The 15,034-nt window shown below is 38.7% G+C and overlaps 1 protein-coding gene across 3 annotated transcripts in view; it reads left to right on the plus strand.

Annotated features, from left to right (window-relative positions):
* Nucleotides 1-1,155: 1,155 nt before the first annotated feature.
* Nucleotides 1,156-15,034, plus strand: part of LOC122555842 (SPRY domain-containing SOCS box protein 1-like) — a 238,110-nt gene continuing 224,231 nt past the window's right edge. Inside the window, exons 1-2 of one of the 3 annotated variants that reach the window (XM_043702032.2) lie at nucleotides 1,156-1,415; nucleotides 3,693-3,755. The gene's annotated coding sequence lies outside the window, so the exon portion shown is untranslated. Of the gene's footprint in view, nucleotides 1,431-3,692; nucleotides 3,756-15,034 lie in introns of all 3 variants that reach the window. The other 2 variants (XM_043702033.2, XM_043702031.2) reach the window with 2 other exon arrangements.

Below are 15,034 nucleotides of genomic sequence, written 5' to 3' on the forward strand. Positions count from 1 at the left end.
AAAGTAGAAAACAAGCCAAATAAAGATATAAAATGGGATGAGGAGATGGATTTTAGGGAATAGCTTATAGGACAAAAGAAAGAAGAAGCTGGATGATTTTGGAGAAAAATCAGATAAAGTCAAGATGTGAATCTTGACATTTTCTTGCTCTGTATCTATTTCTACATGTTATTTGCATAAATTGTGAGAGCTCAGACATAATTGTAGGTGTGATTTGGAAAAAACTATCGAGGCTAATAATGGAATAAAATCAAGTTTACAGACAATATGGAGCATAAGGGAATATACCTTCTCTGAAGTTATCAAAAGAATACTTTTACAAGTTAGGGGAATGATCTGGAAAAATACAGACATTCAGAAAAGTTATCCAAAACAGTTTTTGTATTAGAGCAAAATACACTTTCATTGCTAAGCATCTGCCCAGAATGACATTTGAAGTTACTATTAGTGATATATAATCTAATTATTTTGTTGTTTAAATAATGGAGCTAACACATCCATTTGCTATTGGTGTGTTGGAACCCTGTACTTTTGAGGTACTTGAGGCTGTGTAAGCATTTCTTAAAAAAAACCAAAACTTAATCTTAAATAAAAACAGAAAGTGCTGGAAAAAAAGAGTTCGGGCAACATTTGCAGAAAATTAACCTTTCAGGCCCATGACTTTTCATCAAAAAATATCAGAAATTAGAGATTAGTCAGTGTTTAATCAAGTACAGAGCCGGCGGGTGTTAAAGTTGATCTGAAGTTGGTACACTTAAGATTTGAGGCTGGAAGGCTATTGAATTCCCAAGTGTTAGTTGAGGTGCTGCTTCTGGAGCTATCTGAGTGAAGTAACATTCGAATAAGCTTTTAGCGAGAATGTGACCATATATGTTATCCTCTAGGGGTCACAGTCTCTGCACCGTTTACAAGGACTGCTACAACCCTAGCCGACGTTAAGATGCCGAGGATACCGCGTCGGTCCTGCTGCAATGAACATAATCTGCCGGATCGCAGCACATTATCTCGGAGCGTGAATGAACGGATGGATCACGAGAACAGCAGCTGGGTGGCGGAGCAGCGGCTTTGCAAAGCAGAAGGGGAAGTCAGGAGAATGACCAATGCAGGTTACAGGGACTTGGTCAGACTGAGCGAGCGGGCGCCCGCGTCTGTGTCAACCCAACAGGGAGCGCGCTGCGCCCGCCTGCCCATCAGCTGTTGCGCGCCTGTCAATCAGTTGTGTGCACGCGCGCCCGCCTGTTTATCGCTTGTGTGCGCGCAGGGAAGCGGGAGCGCGGAAGCTTGGACGCCGGGGGAGCAGGAGTTGCCCACGGTAACCGTGCAGGAAAGTTCACTTGAATCAGCAGAGAGACGGGGACGGCCCCTTCTTCGTACAGGAACGAAGAGCAGCAACACCCCCTCGGACACCCTGCCCAGTGAGTAACACGTTTGTAAGTGGATTTAAATGTTGGTTTTTTAAAAGAACATTGTGGGTGTCATTACTCTCGTTTTTATTACGCATCACTTTTATTTGCTGTAAAATGCATGCTACTTTTATCCTTATGAACAAGTATCTCGGCTTTACGTATGTTAACGCCTTACAATGTCTATTAGGAGAATTCTGGTTTATATGTCCATTTAAATAAAATTTCTGATACGGTGGAATGAAGAAGAACACCCAATTTTAAATGTATTCTTTTGAGTGATTAAGTGTCTAATTACCATGAGGGATTAAGGGGCTTTGTCTCAGCCTGGCTTGCCCTTTCCAGTGGCGGGGACAAGTCTTGATCTTGGCAGCTGTAGGACAACATTGCAGCCAGTGGGATTGAGCTGGTTTTGTCTTGTGAGCGCTGGACTTAGGGCTGGAGATGAGCTATTGACTGACGGGGTTTCAGCTGATTTTCAGGTCATTCAGGGACCTGGCCAGAGGCCAGCAGCAGTTGCTGCCTCAGACGTTTTGCCGAGACACATTGGATAGTTACATTCAAATTAATCGATCCGACTATCTGGACCCCTGCAGGCTTAAATTGTATTTCCTTCCCTCCACTCCCCGCCCCAGTTCCAAATCAACATTTCTGGCTCTAAAGAGCTAAAAGTGTTCCTGAAGATAATAGTCCCTCAATTTAAAATTTGTACACTTAACCCGATATTTGATAAAAATGGATAGGTTACTTGACTGTTTCACGCTAATTCAGCAAGCAATTGCGAAATGTCGAGTCTATTTCAATGCAGATTACTACGTTTCAGATGTTTACAGACACCCCAATACGACAATAGGTGCTGTTTTTAAAGTTAACTTTTTTTTTTAATTACAACGTTTGAAAGAGTTGGAGTAGTGCAAACTTTTAACAGATTATCAAGTGGATTCAATTTCCAAATGAAATATTGGGGTGGTTGAAAAAGAAAATTCGCTTTCGAGGTATTGACTTCTGCACATCAGTAGTGATGGGTTATATCCATAATTTAAAATCCAGTGTTTAATTCTTTTTTTCACAACCTGCACCCCCTGCCCCAGACACACTGAAAGCTTTTACGGTGATTCGGGGTGGTTGGTCACTGAAAGACCGTGGATTTTGAGAATCTGAAATAAAAGCGGTAAGATGATAACGCTCAGGTGAGCTAGCATTGTTGAGAGGGAACTGTGAAAAGTTTGAGAGGTAATAGATTTGAAGCAAGTCTAGACATCTAGGGTGGAGAGATCAAAAGGATAAGAGAGTGGAAGGGATGCGACCTTAAATGACGAGGAGATGATAATGGGATGACAAACAAATGATATCTTTAAAGGAGTATGGTAATAACAAAATTGTTGCCAACTGCTGTCATCTGGAAACATCTTGGCACAGATCATGGCCTGAAATTTTGAACTCTGAGCCTGAAAAGCCACAAATTGCCTCATTGAACAATATGCTGTTTGTTCCAATAAACCGTGATGCCACATTGACAATGTAGGCTGCTGAGGACAGAGCGTTCAGGATTGAAAGAATTAAAATGACAGGCAATCAGAAGCTAAAGGCCATTCTCTTTGAATGGAAGTGTTCTACACAGCAATCATCCAATCCATTTGATTGCCTCACTGCAGTTCTGGATGGAGTATTTGAGCTCCTGGATAGTGGGAAAGGATAAGTATTTGCAAAGAAGGGTGCTACTAGAAGTGATAATGAAATGAGTGTATCAGGGTGTCATGGAATATATGTTATCTTTGGCATGCTGGGAAGGCAGAGCAAGTTGTTTGGCTAGAATGATGGTGGATGGTCTGTCAACTACAAAGATGGATGTAAAAGTAGAATTGTTTGAAGATGACATTACTAGAAGAGATATACTAGATGAATGGAATCCTTACAGAAAGCACAGTGGAGGCTAGGATCACTATGGGAGTTAATTGTTTGGTAGCCTACACCTAAAAATGAAGGTGGAAGTAAAGGAAAAGAAGAGCCAGTAATCTAACATGGGAAGGTAGAAATTGGTAGTACTAATAAAAATTTTCAGTTTGAGGCATCAGTAGAAACTGGTACAGATATCAATGTGTTGGGGGCTTGGGAAAGGAGAAGAGCACCTGAGCAGGACTGGAACAAAGAATGTTCTATGTACTTATGGAGTGAGTTATTACACCCATCAAATCGTGCTACAAATCTGTGATAGGCAAAGCACCTCATCTCAAGCAAGCCACTTTTATGTTAACTAATTGAATTGTTGATATTTTCTTGCTCCCCCAGAAGGCAATGACTTGCTCTGGGAACAACTTGATGCACAATAGCAGCCCTCACAACCTTGTTCAGGTAGGTATTCTTCATGAACAGAAACAAACAATAGCAGCGTTTGGTTAACAAAGTAGCAATAACCATTACATTAACCATTAAATAAGTCCCTTGTGTGTTGATTACACTCCCTTTCACCACCATTTACAGGCTCCAAAGCTAGTTTAACTATTGCTGTAACTTTCCTGTATTCTGTGATCTGCTTAACCGGATATGGGTTTGAGTCTGTGTTGTTGCTGTGCAGCTTCCCTGAACCAACAGGTGATGTGCAAGAACTGTTCATGAGATGGTTTAATTCTGAGAATAAAATGTTTTTTTCTTTAAGGATAGGTCAGGAAAAGCATTTTCCTTTGAAGTTTCTTGGCTTATTGGAGTCCATCACAAAGAAAAGTGTCAATGTGATTTCAGGATAAGAGTTTTAAATCTCAGTAGTTAACCACCTGATGGAGATGTTGTCTGTTGTTTCAGTTTGTGACTTAAGATGTGAATTGTCTATATTTGTATCTGTGACATAAAACTGCTATATGGGTTCAACAAAAATTCACTGGAAATTGTTGAACACATCATGGGCGGCATGGTGGCCCAGTGGTTAGCACTGCTGCCTCACAGCTCCAGGGACTCTGATTCGATTCCCACCTTGGGCAACTGTCTGTGTGGAGTTTGCACATTCTCCCCGTGTCTGCGTGGGTTTCCTCCGGGTGCTCCGGTTTCCTCCCATAGTCCAAAAGATGTGCATGTCAGGTGAATTGGCCATGCTAAATTGCCACTTCAGGGGTAAATATTGGGCAGAGGAATGGGTTACTCTTCAGAGGGTCGGTGTGGACTTGTTGCGCTGAAGGGCCTGTTCCCACACTGTAGGGAATCTAATCTAATCATAATGCCATATGTAAGTTGTTATTTCTAACTATTTGATCTGTTCCTTCTCCAATCTCTGATATTGTAAATGGTTCACATTTTTTTTTGCAGCTCTTCAAGATTGCATTCATTGCTCCTTCCCCAAATGACACTTTTGACCTTGCACATTATTATCCCATCACGTTTTTTCTCGGTCCTACATGTATGTTGCCTCCAATATCTCCACTCATTTTCATTACAGTTCCATTTTTCACCATCATGTAACTTGAACAACCCTAATCAATAATTGTTATGGCATCCTCTGACTATGATGCACTACTCCTCCTTGGCTGCTTCAACTTTCCTGCAACCCTTTGCACAGTTGACCAGCCTCTGATGTCTCTAAACGTTTGTCCATTTGAAAAGGATGGCCTTGCTTGGTTCTGATATTACCTATTGAACTATAGCCAGAACTCATTTAGTAATATTTTCCACTTCCTGCTCATCTATTATCCTGTCTGGCTTAGGCCCTTCCATTTTCCTATCTCCAGATGGATTTTGGCAATTTTATCTGAAGCCATGGAGTTAAGTTCCACATGTATGCTGAAGCACAAAATCTCAAACAACCTAGTACTCACTGAGTAGTCTGCTTCGTCTCTAAATTGTAGATGAGCTACAATTTCCTCAACTAATACAATGGAAAGCTTGAAATCATTATCTATTTTCCCCTACTGATTCCATTTTCTCCCTGGTAGGTGTCTTCAGTCAAGGTTAACTATTAACGCCCTTAATGTCATTTTTGACCTCCTAACAAGATTCAAGCCAAATATCAACCTCCTTTGATATTCATAATATTGCCTGATTTCACCTTTCTCCAACCTGTTTGCTGACAGGTTAATTTCATTGTCTCCTCCTAAAGTATTTCAATTTTCTATTTCCATTTTCCACCATTCTGCTGCTAGTGTAATGCATCCAGTTCCTTCACATACTGTAGCTGTTGACCTACATTAACTGTTGTCGAGAGTGTGGTGCTAGAAAAATGCAGCAGGTCAGGCAGCATCCAAGGAGCAGAAGAATCAATGTTTCAGGCAAAAGCCCTTCAGGAATGCCAATGATGTCGATTTTCCTGCTCCTCGGATGCTGCCTAACCTGCTGTGCTTTTCCAGCACCACACTCTCTGTACTCTAATCTCCAGTCTCTGTAGTTCTCATGTTCACCCGCATTAACTGTTGGTCCATTGCACCACATATTTGAATTCTTATTCTCATTTAATTCCCATCATTGGATCTAACTTCTAACATTTTGCGCTGTGTACCTCCAAATTATGCCTCTTAGGTGTCAGTCATTGGTGAACGTGCTTTCAGCTGCTTAAGTTGAAGTTGCAAGCCTGTCCTTGCTTTCCCATCTTTCTATGTCTTTGACCAAGCATTTAGTCTTCTCACAAATCTTGCCTTTTGGAACCAGAAGGAGCAGGAGTGCTCCCTGATTCAACAGGAGTTGCAATTTACTGCAAACCTATTTTAAAGACTTGCCTGAGGATAGCTGCCAATAATTGTGCTGATGAAGCTCAGGGACCAATTTCTATTGATCCTATGGGCTCTTGCTCTCTCTCAATGCAGCCAGACTAATCATTGTACTCTAAAGAACTTGCAAGCATCATAAAAATTGATGTTTTCATTTCAGCGGCATGTCTCTTTCTAAGAGTTTGATTTTGCTAGTTGCAATCCAAATTTTTGTATATGATATAAATCTTTTGCATTTTTGAACAAGTAAGCCTGAAATAAATGAGTTACACTATGCTTGTTTGTGGTACATGAGCAAAAAGAGGAATTTGAGCATGGTTAATATAAATCATTTGTAGCACGATCTCTCTATCTGAATAATAGTGATTGATAAAGGCAATTTTAAATTGGAAGAGACCAAAAATTTGTTCTGTGGCAGTACAGAATTGTATAAGTTTATCTGGTAATGTACATTGGAAACAATTGTGATTTGTGACGTATTCTGTCAGTAGACAATAGGCAATGATTTGAGTATATTAGCATTTAAAATCTATGTACCTCATTGGAATCTGTTACCAGGGAGACTGAGAAATCACTGTGAACAGCAACAGAATTTCCTTGATGTACATTCAAAATTTTGTAGCCACTGAAATCAAATGAGATTCATCAGAACCAACCACATTCTCAGATATAAAAACATTTGAATGCTTTCCTATAGATTAAAGTTTATTCGGTGTTTAGCAGAATCTCATAAACAAGGAACACCCTTGGTTTGACTCTCCATCTATGCTGACTGAGCTCGACTATGATAATAGTGAAAGCAGGACTTGGGCTGTTGAGATTTAGCAAATAATCTGGAGGAAAATCTTTTTTTTAAGGATTTATCATTAGTTCTGTATAAGTAGTGTTGCTTGGTTTAGCTTCATAAAATGTGAAAATGTAATTGAAGTAAATTTTGTGATTTTTTTTTAAAAGAAACTATTTCAAATTGCATCCTTTATTGTTGCAAGAAGACATGTAATGAACAAAACAGTTAGTTTTTTTTAATCTTTGAATCCTTGTTCATTTCGAAACAGCCATTTGTTTCTTTTGTATACAGGTAACAATGCTTTCTGAAACTCTTGTAGCGACTTTATTTTTGTTTCTGTTCAGTAAGTTTCATAAGCATTCATGAGTTAGAATTGACAGCAAGTGCACTGAAATCTGAGATATGTTTTGGTTATTGAAGTGGGCCATATAAGTATTCTTCTGGTTTAGGAATGAAATTTACTTCAAAATAAATCTTTTGTATACCTTGTTTATCATCAACTAATTTGATTAAATTAATTTGCATATAAGCTTGCCAAACTTTGACATTTCCCCTTAGATATGTTTACAGCCTTCAATTTTAGTTTGTAATTTGGAATGAATATATATAACATGTATTTTGAAAAATTTTATTAACTTAACTATGTTTTGAACTTGTTTCTTTATGCAATGTATGTAAAGAATCTAGCATGTACCATTACCTGAAAACTGAGTGTCATTGGGAACCATATAGTTAACTTTTTATAGTGTGGATATGAGTGGAGACTAAATACATACATAATTTCCTGTCCATTACACATAAGCACCACCTTACCTGTGCTATATGTGCAATTTTAGTCAATTATATGCAAATTGGTGAAATTGCCTCTTTTTGTAAGTTGGATCAGTGGTTCCCAACCTTTTTAAGGCTTGCTTATGTGATATTAAAAATTCCACAGCGCATCCACTTTTTTCAGCTGAATTGATTGCTCATAAATGTCACAATTACTTATATTTATTATGGTTACAGTCTTACTAGAGAGATTTGCAACATCATGCATGCAACAACTTAACCATTTCTACTTAGAATCTATTCTAAGACTTAGAGCAGTGGCTTAAAATCCAAAAATATTTACCTTGAAAATCTGTGCTAATGTGGAAATATATCTGGGGGCAGGCCAGTTCAACAGTTGGATCCCTTTTTACTGTGCATGTGCAGTTTCTTGTCATCTTACATGATCCTCGATCATTGCATATGCTCAGAACGAATGTTTGGGCACGTTTCTCACCTTGATGAGGCACACTGGTTGAAAACATCTGAGTTGGACATAGTTTCACTTGCATAATGTGAGAAGCATCCCAAATTTTTACCAATACATTTATACACAGACTTGTTTTTACTTCCAAAATTTTATAAAAGTTCTATACTTAATTTTTTCAAAGGAAAAAGCACCAATGAATGAAATATGAAATGATGTAAATGCTCAAAATACTTGAGAATTTCTCTCCACTTTTGTTTGCTTTCAGATTAGCAAATAATTAAGCAAATAAGGGCATTTAAAGTCCATGGCGTTTCTTTCAGTCTCTTGCTGTCACTCCATTGAGAGTCAAACCCTCCTCCAGCTCTTTACCCCACTTAAATTCTGAAGTTCTCTGTGTGGCTTAATGATCCTCACTCCACCCAAATTTGTAGACAACCTTTCACTCACCCTCTGCCTTTCCTAATGCAGGTCCATTCCTAAAAGTTTTTGTGCTCCTTTCCACTTAATATTTCTAATACAAATGAAATTTTTATCTATCTCTTGCTTTAATCTGCCAGTTTATCTTGGATCACATTTGCTCTTTATAAAATTCACTGTAGTAAGTACAAATATCAATGCTTCTTGTTCAGGTGCATTTATTGTCCTGATTTCTTTTTTCAGCTGTGCGCATTAAATGTAAAATGCTGCTTCTCCCCATTGGGAAAAATTGTGAATGAAATACAGTCCAGCAATATACAATGCTACTGCTTAGTTTCAGGAACAAGTTATCAAAACAGTTTAGCACTAAAAGAAAAGAAAAGTATTGAAAAGTTTGCAGATCTGAAAGGAAAACAAGCATTGGAGGAACTTTACATAAGTACTTATTATGTCATGTTTCTTCTATCTTTCTATCACCAAGCCATTCCCTTTTATGTAAATTTAAAAAGCTAATTTTTCTTGCATTCCTTTTGCTCTCTCCTTGTCTATTAAATACTCAATTCCTAGATATAGTATTGTCCCATGGATGCCAATGCTCTTTTATTATATTGGCCAATTAACACATTGATTATGATTGATCTTTGATTTTGACTTGGTAGACTACTTGGGAATGGAATAGGCACATGGTGAGTCACTAAATGAAATTGAATCCTCATCAGAACAGGTCCTACTTGAGAAATGGATGCTCAAAAACAGGAGATAGACTTTGACACTTTGTTTTAGAAAAAGAACCCTACATGTTCAGTAGATGTTGACCCCAGTTAGTCCATTTCAATTAAGTTCAGTCAATTGTGTAGATTGTGCTTTGGTGAGCTTCAAAATATCAGGATAATCATTAAATTCAGAATCATTGGAAAGTATTTCTTTTTCTGCCTTTCCACTAGAAAGCTCCTTTTGTTTACGTTCCATTTCAGAAAAGCTATTTTACTGACTGCACGTAGTGAATTGGAATGTAAAGAGTGGAAAACAATCATGCAGTCTTGGGTATTCCATTAAAATGACCGAGCTTTGCACTCAAATGTTTATTCTGGGTAACTGCTAAAGAATGATTGAATAGTAAAAGTTAAGGGGTAATATTATATTTTTACTGCATGTACAGCATCTACAAATTTATTTTCACATTAACAAATACTCCCATAAAAGGAGTATTGTACAGCAAATGTAATATCTTTTCCATGCAGCTTATCATTTTCAAAGTGGTTGTTAATTATTCTGCTTTAACCTTTACGGAAGGCATACTTTTGGTGAGGTATTATTTGTATCTTGGTACATGTTTCAAATGAAATAACTCATTCATTCTTGTGAATTAACAAATCAATTATTTTCTGGCTGTGTGCCACACAGCAGGTTTTGCTCCACCCTTGTACTTTTGCATAGAACACCCCTCCACTAATGTCTAAACATTTAAGTTAATTGTGGATGGATTTCTTCGAAAGTTCAGTGCGAGGAACACCTTAAGCACATTTTGAAACTCAGCTTGATAAAGCCAGAACTGTAGTGCATGTGATGTCCAAACCAAATGGTGTGAGACTGTGGCCTCCAGGGAATTTCTCTGCTTGTGTCCAGAATTAGGTCAAGCCAACATTGTGAATTAATACTATAAGCTTAGCATTGCTAAAGGATCATTATAATATTAGAATGTTATGTTAGTCACCATTATGAAAGGAGTGGAGGTCAGAGTTGAAATGTGTTGAAGCTTGCTAATAGTTATCATGTATGAGTATGGATTGAGCTATTGAATAGAGAAAGAGGTTGCTAAATATCAATTTCTTAAAGTTAAAATTTTCCAAACATTTTATTAATTGAACTTTTAATCCCCTCAAGCCCTCTTTTGTTTAACATGAATTCCTGAATTTGACAACATTGGTTTTAAAAAGGGATGCTATTTTAAGGTCACTGTGATTTACAGATCTGCTTGTCAGTTCCTGATGCATTAAGAATGATTGGAGTGAATGTGACACCTGTCTGGTCTAATATTTTGAGTGAAACAAATGTAACTGCATTAATTTTATCATCTTTATTGTGAATCAGAGACGGTAACTGGTACTGCTTGACAAAGCTCAAAAGGGTTTAATGTACACAAAGTATTAAACCACTATTCCAGCAGGGTGCAACATTCTTATTTGAGTATGTAGTTTGGAATGCCCAATATATTTCCAGAATACGTGAAAGATTCAATAATCAAGCTTACAAGTACTAGAGGGAAAAGAGTTTCTTCGTGTATTTACATTTGCATTTTAAGTGAAAATTAGTATTAATTTTATATAGTGTCTGTAAAGTTTTCATGGATTTAGACATTATTTGCATTTATGCAAAACTTTTTTCTGATACACAAGATATACAAAATAGTGCTGTTTAAATGTTATTGTGCATTTTGATGGGTAGTGACTATTTTTCATTTTAATAACAGACTTTACTACATCTTAATGGATATGTTTTGTCATATAAACTTTAAGTCAAAGTATTGTAACATATACTGTCGGCACCAAAGGGTGGACAGATCAATTTTGTAACTGGAATTACATTAGATGATGCACATTGAAGTTTTTTTCACAATTCCATCATGAGCTGAGGCATAATTCAAAGTTTAATAGGACATGCTGATTTTCTCCAGACAACATGATTAGTCCTAAATGAGTTATTAATAAAGTTATACATTTAAATATAAATTGAAACCAAAATAAGAATTCACAACAACCAAAATTTTCCATCATAATTGGGCTTGAACAAAATATCTCCAGGGCAACATAATCCTTTATAGTTTGTATTGGACTGCAGCCTTTCATTACTTTGATCAATAACCTTTCTTATCATTTTGAACTGAAACGCAGGAGACTGGTTGATTCAGTAACTGTATTAAGTACTTTGTCATCTCTGATCAAAGTTACATTTATATTTCTTAGTTTTCCTGCTTGCTCCACTCCTACAATCAATGGCTTTATGTTGGTGGATAATTTATTTTTGCCAGTAATAATTCTTTATTTAATGACACTTAGTTGGTGTGACTTTAAAGTGAAGCAACATTGAGCAAATCAGATTTTCCCATAATAATTAATATATCACCTAGAGTTAGGTTCACTTGGATTTCCTTGCCATTTTCATCAAACCAGTCCCTATTCTACCTCGAGCTGACTCCAGTGACCCCGTTGGAAGTATTCAGAGTTGATCTAGAATGGAGTCAGCAGTGAAATCAAAATGTTCCGGTCTGGTCTGTATGGTGGTTTGACAATTGTCTCCAGCAAGATGTAGTTTGCAGGTGTTGACTCAAAGGCTCTTTATTAGCTGGTCTCTCAAGCTTAGGCTTGAAATGAAAGTTCTCCTCCAAACGAGCAAAAGGGACCGTATCACAGTCAGCACTGGACATGACTCGTAAATAGGCTGTCCTTTTCATCACACTAAGACACTAACATGTAGTCTATAGTGCTAGTGTTGAGAGTGGGGATTATGCCACATGGTGTTGAAGTGATGCTTGTATTGAGAGAAAATGGTAGTTGTGGAGAGATGTTTCTCTGCAGAGTTCCAACAGTGGATATGTTTTCAGTCCTCCTTGCAACTTTGTGTTTTCCATGCCCTCCCTTCCATGCCAGGTTGTCATGACCGACTTGGTGTTGAAATCACCAAGGATGACTATTTTGTTCTTGGGAGGGGCATTCTGGGTGAGTTCATAGAGATTGGCATAAAATTGGGTTTGCTTTCAGAGTTGGAGTATTAATGATAATGCATGTTCCACACTGGTCCTGGAAGGGGAGGTGGAGGGATGTCATGTGTTCAGAATGGCTGAATGGCAGGCTTGAACGTTTGATTTGTTTTCTCCACCATGAAGCTGATACTGAAGAAGTGTTGTTTACCTTGAGGTCTACTGGACCAGTACAGGGCATAGCCTGGCAGAACACAACACTGGCTGTCTTGCTGTAAGAAGCAGACTTTAGTCTCCCGGGGTACTGCCAGTCGGTGATGGTGTTTCCAGATCATCACCCTGAATTGCCTGCGGGTCTGGAACTGCACCTCTGCAGTGTCAACGTACACATGCTGTTTTTACCCTTTTCCCGTCATCACAGAACTTGTGTGGCTGTGGGGGTGGGGCATTTTTCCTGCCTGAGCAAAGGAGCTTAAAAGTGCAGCACAGTTTGTGCTGACCGACCTTAGTCCTTGAAGCTGGAAACAATCTGTCTTGGCCCAGCAAACTAGGAGAGCAGCAACAATAATATCATGCTCAAACAAAATTTATTGAAAATTATTTTCATAACTTTTTGCTTTGATTTTTATTGTTTGACTATAGTTTTACTAGACTTTGAAGATTTTACTGCACAATTTATACTGATAATTCTCTATTTTCTATAAAATCCTCAAGATCAAAATCTACTTCTACTTTACTTTGCTAATACTCCTGAATATTTTATCATTAGTGTCAATGGTAATAGTTATTGTATTACCATTTGCTTATCAATTTGTTGGACTCATGAATATTTAATGACAGGTAACATTAGTTCTTCCTTCTTGAATCAAAATAGAGATTTCTTGGTGATCTTTCTTGACCATTGTAGTTCCGGACATTTTTCAAGAAACATTATGCCTTTGTTTGCATAAGAACAACATTCAGTGGGTAAAAGAGTTATTTTAAACATGGCAGTCATACTCTTCCACATAGAGTCATAGAGATGTACAGCATGGAAACAGACCCTTCGGTCCAACCCGTCCATGCCGACGAGATATCCAAATCAATAGAGTCCCACCTGCCAGCACCCGGCCCATATCCCTCCAAACCTGTCCTATTCATATACCCATCCAAATGCCTCTTAAATGTTGCAATTGTACCAGCCGCCTCCAATTCCCCTGGCAGCTCATTCCATACATGTACCACCCTCTGTGTGGAAAAAGTTGCCCCGTAGGTCTCTCGTATATCTTTCCCCTCTCACTCTAAACCTATGCTCTCTAGTTCTGGACTCCGCAACCCCAGGGAAAAGACTTTGCCTACTTACCCTATCCATGCCCCTCATAATTTTGTAAAGCTCTATAGGGTCACCCGTCAGCCTCTGACGCTCCAGGGAAAATAGACCTAGCCTATTCAATCTCTCCCTATAGCTCAAATCCTCCAACCCTGGCAACATCCTTGTAAATCTTCTCTGAACTCTTTCAAGTTCACAACATCTTTCCGATAGGAAGGAGACCAGAATTGCACGCAATATCCCAACAGTGGCCTAAACAACGTCCTGTACAGCTGCAACATGACCTCACAACTCCTGTACTCAATACTCTGACCAATAAAGGAAAGTATACCAAACGCCGCCTTCACTATCTATCTACCTGCGACTGCACTTTCAAGGAGCTATGAACCTGCACTCCAAGGTCTCTTTGTTCAGCAACACTCCCTAGGACCTTACCATTATGTGTATAACTCCTGCTAAGATTTGCTTTCCCAAAATGCAACACCTTGCATTTATCTGAATTAAACTCCATCTGCCACTTCTCAGCCCATTGGCCCATCTGGTCAAGATTCTGTTGTAATCTGAGGTAACCCTCTTTGCTGTCCACTACGCCTCAAAGTTTGGTATCATCTGTAAACTTACTAACTGTACGTCTTATGACAAAAAGTAGAGAACACAGCACCGAACCTTGTGGCACTCCACTGGTCACAGGCCTCCAGTCTGAAAATCTACCCTCCTGCCACCACCATCTGTCTTCTACCTTTGAGCCAATTCTGTATCCAAATGGCTAGTTCTTTCTGTATTCTGTGAGATCTAACCTTGCTAATCAATCTCCCATGGGGAACCTTGTCGAACGCCTTACTGAAGTCCATGTAGATCACATCTACCGCTCTGCCCTCATCAATCCTCTTTGTTACTTCCTCAAAAAACTCAATCAAGTTTGTGAGACATGATTTCCATGCACACAGCCATGTTGACTATCCCTAATCAGTCATTGCCTTTCCAAATACATGTACATCCTGTCCCTCAGGATTCCCTCAACAACGTGCCCACCACTGAGGTCAGGCTCACTGGTCTATAATTTCCTGGCATGTCCTTACCACCCTTCTTAAACAGTGGCACCACATTAGCCAACCTCCAGTCTTCCGGCACCTCAATGATACAAATATCTCAGCAAAAGGCCCAGCAATCATTTCTCTAGCTTCCCACAGAGTTCTAGGATACACCTGATCAGGTCCTGGGGATTTATCCACCTTTACCTGTTTCAAGACATCCAGCACTTCCTGCTCTGTAATTTGGACATTTTGCAAGATGTCACCATTTATTTCCCTGCAGTCTATATCTTCCATGTCCTTTTCCACAGTAAATACTGATGCAAAATACTTGTTTAGTATCTCCCCCATTTTCTGCGGCTCTTTGAGGGGCCCTATTCTCTCCCTAGTTACCCTTTTGTCCTTAACGTATTTGTAAAAACTCTTTGGATTCTCCTTAATTCTATTTGCCAAAGTTATTTC

This window comes from Chiloscyllium plagiosum, unplaced genomic scaffold (assembly GCF_037043375.1).
Source record: "Chiloscyllium plagiosum isolate Xiang-an unplaced genomic scaffold, Cpla_swu_hap1 HiC_scaffold_13, whole genome shotgun sequence".
Taxonomy (NCBI): Eukaryota; Metazoa; Chordata; class Chondrichthyes; order Orectolobiformes; family Hemiscylliidae; genus Chiloscyllium; species Chiloscyllium plagiosum.